The sequence below is a fragment of the Babylonia areolata genome, chromosome 3 (genome assembly GCF_041734735.1).
Source record: "Babylonia areolata isolate BAREFJ2019XMU chromosome 3, ASM4173473v1, whole genome shotgun sequence".
Lineage (NCBI taxonomy): Eukaryota > Metazoa > Mollusca > Gastropoda > Neogastropoda > Buccinidae > Babylonia > Babylonia areolata.
This window is the reverse complement of record NC_134878.1, coordinates 7,319,595-7,328,891: the sequence shown is the minus strand read 5'-3', so window position 1 is coordinate 7,328,891 and position 9,297 is coordinate 7,319,595. Positions and strand designations below refer to the sequence as shown.

Sequence of the window (9,297 nt, the reverse complement as noted above, 5' to 3'; positions counted from 1 at the left end):
TGTGTGTGTGTCTATGTGTGCGCGAGCTAGCGTTTTATACACACAAACACACACAGATAGATATATATATATGTGTGTGTGTGTGTGTGTGTGTGACCATGCATGCACTTTTGCGCGTGCATGCATAAGCACATCTGTGTATATTTGTGTTGCGGAATTTCGAAAGAATTTTAAGGCGCACATCATAAAGTGTGCATGTACGTATGTAACAACGAAGAAGAAGAAGAAGAAGAAGAAAAATCAACTAACAGTAATAACACACACACGCACGCACGCACGCGCGCACACACACACACACACGCACGCACGCACGCACGCGCACACACACACACACACACACACACACACACACACACCGGGGTGGAGGCAACAACAAAAGAACACTTTCCATTTGCATCCGGACGAGACACATGTACACATGTACACCACGCACAAAAAAACAACAAAGTTAGTTCGCTCAGATTTTTAACCCATTACACTTCCACTATTCATCTCCGTCCCTTTTTTTTTTTTTTTTTTACTGCCATGGGCATTCAAGCAGAGCAAATATGGCCGCATTGTGCAACGTGCCGAGGTTCTGTTTTCTTATTTAGATTGCGCTCTGCACGCTTTCTTCGCAGGCAACTGTTTGAATACGCCCCACTTCATACAAATTTTGGACAATTTTAGAAGAAGAAGAAGAAGGGGGGGAAAAAAGGAGGTAGGAATAGAGGGTTCGTCCCATAGTTTGGTGAATGTGTACATTGAAAGAGAAAATGGGATAGTATAGGGTAGGAGGGAGGGAGGGAGAGAGAGAGGGTGGGGGGGGGATTGGAGGGTAGGGGTGGGGAAGGCAAGCAGGCAGACAGACTGACAGACAAGGACAGAGAGAGAGGAAAGACAGACAGATAGAGGGAGAGAAAGAGGAAAAGAAGAAGGGAGGGAACTGGAGGAGAGGGCTGGGGTGTGTGGGGGGTGGGGGGGGGCTAGGGGAGAGAAGAGGGTACGAAAAACTTGGTTCGTTTTTTTTTTTGTGAAAACGTTCTGTTTTGCTATTTTGAGCTGTCCAGTTTTATCTGAAGTGCGCCAGTTGTACAGGGCGCCACTCTGTTGCTGACCCGAGGTCCAAATTTTGCTCGCTCAACACGCAGGCACACACACACACACACGCGTGCGCGCGCGTGCGCACACACAAAACGATGCATGCACACGCACGGACACACACGCAACACACAAACGCAACACACACACACACAGTTGTTACACTCTGAATCATAATGTAATAGTATCTTACCCACATTTTTTTTTCTTTTTACATAATAATTGATTGTGTCCATGGTGATAAGTGAAAGGTGTGTCAGGTGCTGACGGGCATTTTAAGTGAGCCTAAAGAAAAATGTTCTGTTTTGGGTTGAAGCAGATAATAAAGTATTTTGAATTGAATTGAACTGAATTTGAATTGAATTAAAATATACATGAAGAGAAATATGCGTGCTAATGGGAGGTAGGGGAAGGACGGGTTTGCACAGTGAGGACGGGGGATTGGGGTGGGGGGAGGGGGGAACGGAACGAACGAACGAATTTTATTGCTATTAAGCTGTTAAGCCCATTCAGCAATGCGACACGACACACAGTAATTGTGACGCGAAGTCACAGACATGGAGACCATGGCAATGTTTTCTTTTTTCAATGTACAATCACATGACACAATCGTTATTGTCAATATCGATATTGTCACTGACAAGAGATTCTGTTGACAAGGCGAGGCACAGTAGCGAACACATCAGCCCAGGTAGAACTGGATCAGGCCACGAAGAGTTTGCAAGTCTCGTTCTGCACGTGCTTGGGTGTCAGTGGAACAGAGAGATACGGAGAGAGAGAAAGTGAGGGAAGGAGAGGGAAGATGGTGGGTGAAGTGGACATGGAGAGCTTGGGTCATGTCAACAACAAACACACACACACACACACAAAAAGCCACTTTGAGCCGTTGGTATGTCTCGATTGTGATAGGAAACTCTAGGGAGAGAGCTGGACAGTACAAGGTCTTCAGAGAAGAAGCCCCCCTCAGTCAAGTGTTTCGGCCCTTAACTCCTTACACTCTAAGGAGGCCGGGCCGCACCCAGGTCATGACTCCTGGATGCCCTTGTATTGCCGCCTTTTTTTTTTTTTTTTTTTCTAGTCCTCAGCAGGTTCGAACCCGCGCCTCCAGGGTGGTCGCCACTTCAGATCAGTACCAGTATCAGTATCAGTATCAGTAGCTCAAGGAGGCGTCGCTGCGTTCGGTCAAATCCATATACGCTACACCACATCTGCCAAGCAGATGCCTGACCAGCAGGCCAACGCACTTAGGCCTTGAGAAAAAAAAAAAATAAAAAATATATTTATTTTTTTAATAAAAATATAGAGAGAGAGAGAGGGATAATAATAAAAATAAAATAAAAAATATAAATAAATAAAAATAAAGATAAAATAAAATAAAACAAATAAAGGTTATATTACATGAAAAGAAAGGTGAGGATGCGGTAGGGGAGTGGACGGGCGCAATAGCCGAGTGGTTAAAGCGTTGGACTGTCAATCTGAGGGTCCCGGGTTCGAATCACGGTGACGGCGCCTGGTGGGTAAAGGGTGGAGATTTTTACGATCTCCCAGGTCAACATATGTGCAGACCTGCTAGTGCCTGAACCCCCTTCGTGTGTATATGCAAGCAGAAGATCAAATACGCACGTTAAAGATCCTGTAATCCATGTCAGCGCTCGGTGGGTTATGGAAACAAGAACATACCCAGCATGCACACCCCCGAAAACGGAGTATGGCGGGGTAAAAACGGTCATACACGTAAAAGCCCACTCGTGTGCATACGAGTGAACGCAGAAGAAGAAGAAGGTAGGGGAGTGGGAAACAAGGGGAGAGAGACATTGGGTATAAGGTGGTTAACTGGAGGATGAGGGCTACGGTAGAGAAGTTGATGAATTGCCCTGTCAATAATTTTCAGCAGAATTGGTGGTGGTGTTGCCATTAAGTGGAGTGATGGCCTAGAGGTAACGCGTCCGCCTAGGAAGCGAGAGAGAATCTGAGCACGCTGGTTCGAATCACGGCTCAGCCGCCGATATTTTCTCCCCCTCCACTAGACCTTGAGCGGTGGTCTGGACGCTAGTCATTCGGATGAGACGATAAACCGAGGTCCCGTGTGCAGCATGCACTTAGCGCACGTAAAAGAACCCACGGCAACAAAAGGGTTGTTCCTGGCAAAATTCTGTAGAAAAATCCACTTCGATAGGAAAAACAAATAAAACTGCACGCAGGACAAAAAAATACAAAAAAAAATGGGTGGCGCTGTAGTGTAGCGATGCGCTCTCCCTGGGGAGAGCAGCCTGAATTTCACACAGAGAAATCTGTTGTGATAAAAAGAAATACAAATACAAATTATTCAAACTTCATCGCCGGTAAAAGGAATGAATATTAAGCATACCTTGAATCGTTGCGTGCATGAGCAACATTCAAGACCAAACAAAGCAGTGGTAGTATTGGTAGGAGTCGTACTCGTGGTTGTAATAGTAGTAACAAGTGATAGAAGTTGCAGCATCAGCAATTGTAAAAGCAGTATCCAACCTTTACTGCTGCAATAATACAAGCAGTTTCACAACTGACATGGGGGAAAAAACAACAACAACAACAACAACAACAAAACACGGAGATTAGTGACATCATCACCTCGAAACAAAGTGTTTACTACAGACAAAGTTGCGTAACATTTACCCACATTCCTTGATTTAATAAAGCTTTCCTGTAAAAAAAAAAAAAAAAGAAAATGTTTTATTGCTTATTTACATTATATGCACGCGCCATCCTTTTTCCAAAAGTGTAGTTTTTGTTTTGCGTGCGCGCGCGCGTGTGTTTGTATGTGTGTGTGTGTGTGTGTGTGTGTGTGTGTGTGTGTGTGTGTGTCGTTTCCTCCCTTGGTGAGGCAAAGAAATGATAAAGTATCGTTTTGATTTGCTTGCAGATCAAGGATTCCGCACAGGCGTGGATTACCTACAGCAAGGGCCACCACAACGAAGATGTCGTCCTTGGAGGTGATGAAGATTCTGATGCTCAAAGCTTCGTGCAGGACGGAGGAGGTGGTTAGTGGTTGTCAACATAACACGCCATCCGCACCATGCCTACTTCTGAAGTCATCGTGTTCGATCGCTGAACAGATGAAGAAGAAGTTTGCCTCTTATCTCTCGTAAAAGTCGCTGTGCTGGGCATTGCAAAGTCTTTGAAGAACTGTGGCGCATGACCTTGTGGTTTGTTTTTTTACGGGAGTCTCCTGTCATCAGCCAGGACTTCACTCCAGAAATCACAGAGCCTTCTGTCATCAACCAGGCTTTCACTCCAGAAATCACTCAGCCTTCTGTCATCAACCAGGCTTTCACTCCAGAAATCACAGAGCCTTCTGTCATCAACCAGGCTTTCACTCCAGAAATCACAGAGCCTTCTGTCATCAACCAGGCTTTCACTCCAAAAATCACAGAGCCTTCTGTCTCCAGCCAGGCTTTCACTCCAGAAATCAGTCTCCTGTCATCAGCCAGGCTTTCACTCCAGAAATCACAGAGCCTTCTGTCATCAACCAGGCTTTCACTCCAGAAATCACAGAGCCTTCTGTCTCCAGCCAGGCTTTCACTCCAGAAATCACTCAGCCTTCTGTCATCAACCAGGCTTTCACTCCAGAAATCACAGAGCCTTCTGTCACCAACCAGGCTTTCACTCCAGAAATCACAGCCTTCTGTCTCCAACCAGGCTGTCACTCCAGAAATCACAGAGCCTTCTGTCTCCAGCCAGGCGTTCACTCCAGAAATCACAGAGCCTTCTGTCATCAACCAGGCTATCACTCCAGAAATCACTCAGCCTTCTGTCATCAACCAGGCTTTCACTCCAGAAATCACAGAGCCTTCTGTCATCAACCAGGCTTTCACTCCAGAAATCACAGAGCCTTCTGTCATCAACAAGGCTTTCACTCCAGAAATCACAGAGCCTTCTGTCATCAACCAGGCTTTCACTCCAAAAATCACAGAGCCTTCTGTCTCCAGCCAGGCTTTCACTCCAGAAATCAGTCTCCTGTCATCAACCAGGCTTTCACTCCAGAAATCACAGAGCCTTCTGTCATCAACAAGGCTTTCACTCCAAAAATCACAGAGCCTTCTGTCTCCAGCCAGGCTTTCACCCCAGAAATCACAGAGCCTTCTGTCATCAACCAGGCTTTCACTCCAAAAATCACAGAGTCTCCTGTCATCAGCCAGGCTTTCACTCCAGAAATCACAGCCTTCTGTCTCCAACCAGGCTGTCACTCCAGAAATCACAGAGCCTTCTGTCTCCAGCCAGGCTTTCACTCCAGAAATCGCAGAGCCTTCTGTCATCAACCAGGCTTTCACTCCAGAAATCACAGAGCCTTCTGTCATCAACCAGGCTTTCACTCCAGAAATCACAGAGCCTTCTGTCATCAACCAGGCTTTCACTCCAGAAATCACAGAGCCTTCTGTCATCAACCAGGCTTTCACTCCAGAAATCGCAGAGCCTTCTATCCTCAGCCAGGCTTTTACTCAAAAAATCACAGAGCAACCCTAAAGACTGTGTTGTTGTTTTGTTGTTTTTGTTGTTTTCTTCAGGGGACCTTTAGTACCACCACACCTTTTATCATGTTTGCAGTCGAAGGGACCATCATCAAGAAACAGCCGAAAGTTTTGCTCGCATATCATCATCATCATCATCATCATCATCAATCATCACCAGCCCAAAGCGACATGAGCAGCAAACGAAGACACGAGAAGCAACACAAGGCTGTGTTTGTGTGTCGTAAAGGCTGAAGGATCAGTCCCTGGTCCAGCTTGCTTGCTGCTCATCGTTGCCTCCCTCCCTACCTGAGACTGTATTTCACAACATCCAGCAACGATGGTTGGTTTTGTACAGGGGCCTCACGTCATCAACCAGCCTTTCACTCCAAAATTACTTCTTCTTCTTTTTCCGCGTTCCCTGGCCACGCAAGATTTCCAGTCAAGTCAGGACAGCGAAGTCCGCAGTCCGTCGCAGGAACCCTACCGGTCCCCGCAGTTTCTCTTGGAGCTCCACCGGGCTGGGCCATGCCTGGCGTCTCAGAGCGTCGAAGGTGGGGCAGGACTGCAGGATATGGGAGGGGGTCTGTGGGCCTGTGCCACAAGGGCACTGGACAGTATTTGATATCTTCAGACGGTAGAGATGGGAGAGGAGCTGACAGTGTCCCGTTCGCAGTCTGAAGATTGTGACCTGTGTCGCCGCTCTGTCCAGCTCATGGATGCCGTCCTTTTCGTCTTCCGGCCCGATGTCCAGACGTTGGCGCCATGCTTTCCTGAAGCTGTCTCTCAGTATCGTTTTTGCCTCACTCCAAAATTACAAAGCAGCCGAAGGAAAAACACAACACCTGACTATGAAGACTGTGTTGTTGTTGTTTTGCTGGGAACCTGCAGTACCAACACACTTTTTGTCATGCTTGCTGTCGAAGGTATGGTCATCAAAGAAACAACCCAAAATTTGCTCGCATCACATCATCATCATCATCATCATCATCATCATCACCAACCCAAAGCAACGCGAGCACCGAGCGAAGACACGAGACGCAACACAAGGCTGTGTGTGTGTGTGTGTGTGTGTGTGGTAAAGGCTGAAGGTTCATTCCCTGGGCAAAATATGACTGAATCCAGCTTGCTTGCTGCTCGTAGTTGCCCACCCCCACCCCACTCCCGCTCCCCACCCCTCCCACACACACACACCTCTACTGCTTTCCACAAAATCCAGCAACGATGACGTCCTTGAATGGTTCGCTGAGAGGATGGAGCTCACTGACATCACAGACGACTGTTTCCTGAAGAGACTGGAGACACAAAAAAAGAGCATGGGGCCAGGGAAAGATCTGATTTCCAACGCTCCTGACACAGTTCCAGAGGGTACACTCCAAACACAATGGGCTGTTTGCTGAAGAGATCGGAGACCAAAAAAAGAGCATGGGAGAGGGACGCTCACTCAGTCCTGGCTCCGCGACTAAGCCATTATTGTCGTTAGTAGGGGGCTTAGTATGTGGTGTCCTAAGTACGTCACTTATTACGGCCAGTCCTCTCTTCTCCTCTAGACAGACCCCTCGGATGTCCAGTGGGTGTCTGAATGACCCAACCTTTAGCTTCCGTCGTCAGAATTGTGGTATTCTTTGTCAACATTCACGTCTTATGTATAAGAGCCTTCCGCTTGCAATATTTTGATGATGGTAATTGGGGTGAAACGCTGTTAACGTCGTCTCTTTCGCCGTTCGTATGGAAGGAGTTAAAACAGAACAGGCACCACTGAACACCACCGAAGTGACTCAGCAGCAGTGCAGGGTCTCCTCTGGTGTGTGGCCTCCTGGCGACCTAACATCGATGGTTCCCTGTGGACTGCCGACGCTGGAACTGCGACGGACGAACCCGGGTGTGGCCGTGTATGGGGGGAATCTAAATGAGCGGCGTGGGAGTAATGCCACTGAAACGGTGCAGATGATGGAGCAGCAAAAAAAAAAAAAAAAAAAAAGAGCATGAGGCCAGGAAAAGAACCGGAGTTTCAATGAACCTCAGCTCCAGTGGGAGTACTCCAAACACAGTAATGGACAATGTAACATCATTTTGTGGAATGTGTCACGTTGGATAAACAATGAGAGCTTCTCTGTCTGGACTTCGGAGTCGGTTCAAACTGTGTTGTGGAACAGGTGGGTCGTGTGTTTGTTTTTGTTGCTGTTGTTTGTTTGTTTGTTTTGTTTGTTTTGTTTGTTTCCCTTCTTTCTTTCTTTGTTTTGTTTTTGTTTGTTTTTTATTTCTTTTCGTTGACGTCTTTTTATATGTGTGATATTAGACGAAAGGGGGAAAGAGAGAGAGAGAGTGTGTGTGTGTGTGTGTGTGCGTGCGTGTGTGCGTGCATTTATATGTGGCTGGCGTGGCGAATGAAAGGGATAGGGGGGGGGCGGTGGGGGGGGAGGGATTGGGGAGGAGGGTATTCACTTTATTACATCTGTATTAGATAAGAAACGAAACACTAGTATGAACATTCCACACGCATTATGTTTATGCTCGCTCTCTCTCTCTCTCTCTCTCTCTCTCTCTCTCTCTCTCTCTCTCTCTCTCTCTCTCTCTCGCTCACTCACTCTCTCTTCGATTGTTTTGAATCGTTTGCTTAATCTCTGTGGGTTTGTTTTTCCCCAGATGCCAAGAAACCTTCATAACGGGAAGCCTTCATGGAAGGAAGCGGAAGTGTTTAAGAAGACTTCAGGACAGAAAGCGGAAGTGTTTAGAAAGCCTTAGAACAGGAAGCGGAAGTGTTTAGGAAGCCTTAGAACAGGAAGCGGAAGTGTTTAGGAAGCCTTCATGACAGGAAGCGGAAGTGTTTAGGAAGCCTTAGAACAGGAAGCGGAGGTGTTTAGGAAGCCTTCAGAATAGGAAGCGGAAGTGTATAGGAAATCTTCGGGACAGGAAGTGGAAGTGTTTAGAAATATTTCAGAAGAGGAAGTGTTTTGGCAGCCTTCAGGACAGGAAGAGGAAGTGTTTTGGAAGCCTTCAGGACAGGAAGAGGAAGTGTATAGGAAATCTTCGGGACAGGAAGCGGAAGTGTTTAGAAATACTTCAGGACAGGACGCGGAAGTGTTTTGGAAGCCTTCAGGACAGGAAGCGGAAGTGTTTAGAAATGTTTCAGGACAAGAAGAGGAAGTGTTTTCGAAGCCTTCGGGACAGGAAGTGGAAGTGTCTAGAGACGCCATTCAACGAAGGACATTTCCCCCCCCAGACAGAATGGCGTATTAAACGGGGGATAGATTCATCATGTCTGTTGTGCTATTTCACGACAAAGACCGGATACAAGAAGCAGTAAGGAACGGTTTCTTTGTACGACGCGAACAAAGAAAGTACAATGTGAACTGTGGTTTGGTGTCTGTGTTCGGTGTTTTGTGACACAGACGTTTTGTGCTATCTGTATGTTTGTAACGTGCCTGTGCTGGTAAGAGGTGTGTGGTGTGTGAGTGAGGGGAGGGAGGTGGGTGGGTTGTGAGGAGGGTTACGATAGTGGTGGTGTTGGTGGTATTAGTGGGTGTAGAAGCAGCAGTAGCTGTTGTAGTAAAAATAGTTTTAAAAAAAATTGATTATTCCAGTGTATATCATGTTTGCTTTTTAAACTACCAAAATATTAGCATAGAAATATGAAAGCATCGGAAAATAGAAACACACTGCTTTTACTGATAGTTCAACGCATTGACCAGCGCAAGTAAAAACTATTTATTTGTTTTTACGAGGACGA

The 9,297-nt window shown here is 46.6% G+C and overlaps 1 long non-coding RNA gene across 1 annotated transcript; it reads left to right on the top strand.

Moving 5' to 3' along the window:
- Positions 1 to 5,280: 5,280 nt before the first annotated feature.
- On the top strand, positions 5,281 to 8,761 carry LOC143279696 (uncharacterized). The gene is made up of 3 exons (XR_013054942.1): positions 5,281 to 7,723; positions 8,214 to 8,358; positions 8,424 to 8,761. It is a non-coding gene; the product is annotated as an uncharacterized LOC143279696 (long non-coding RNA).
- Positions 8,762 to 9,297: the final 536 nt, after the last annotated feature.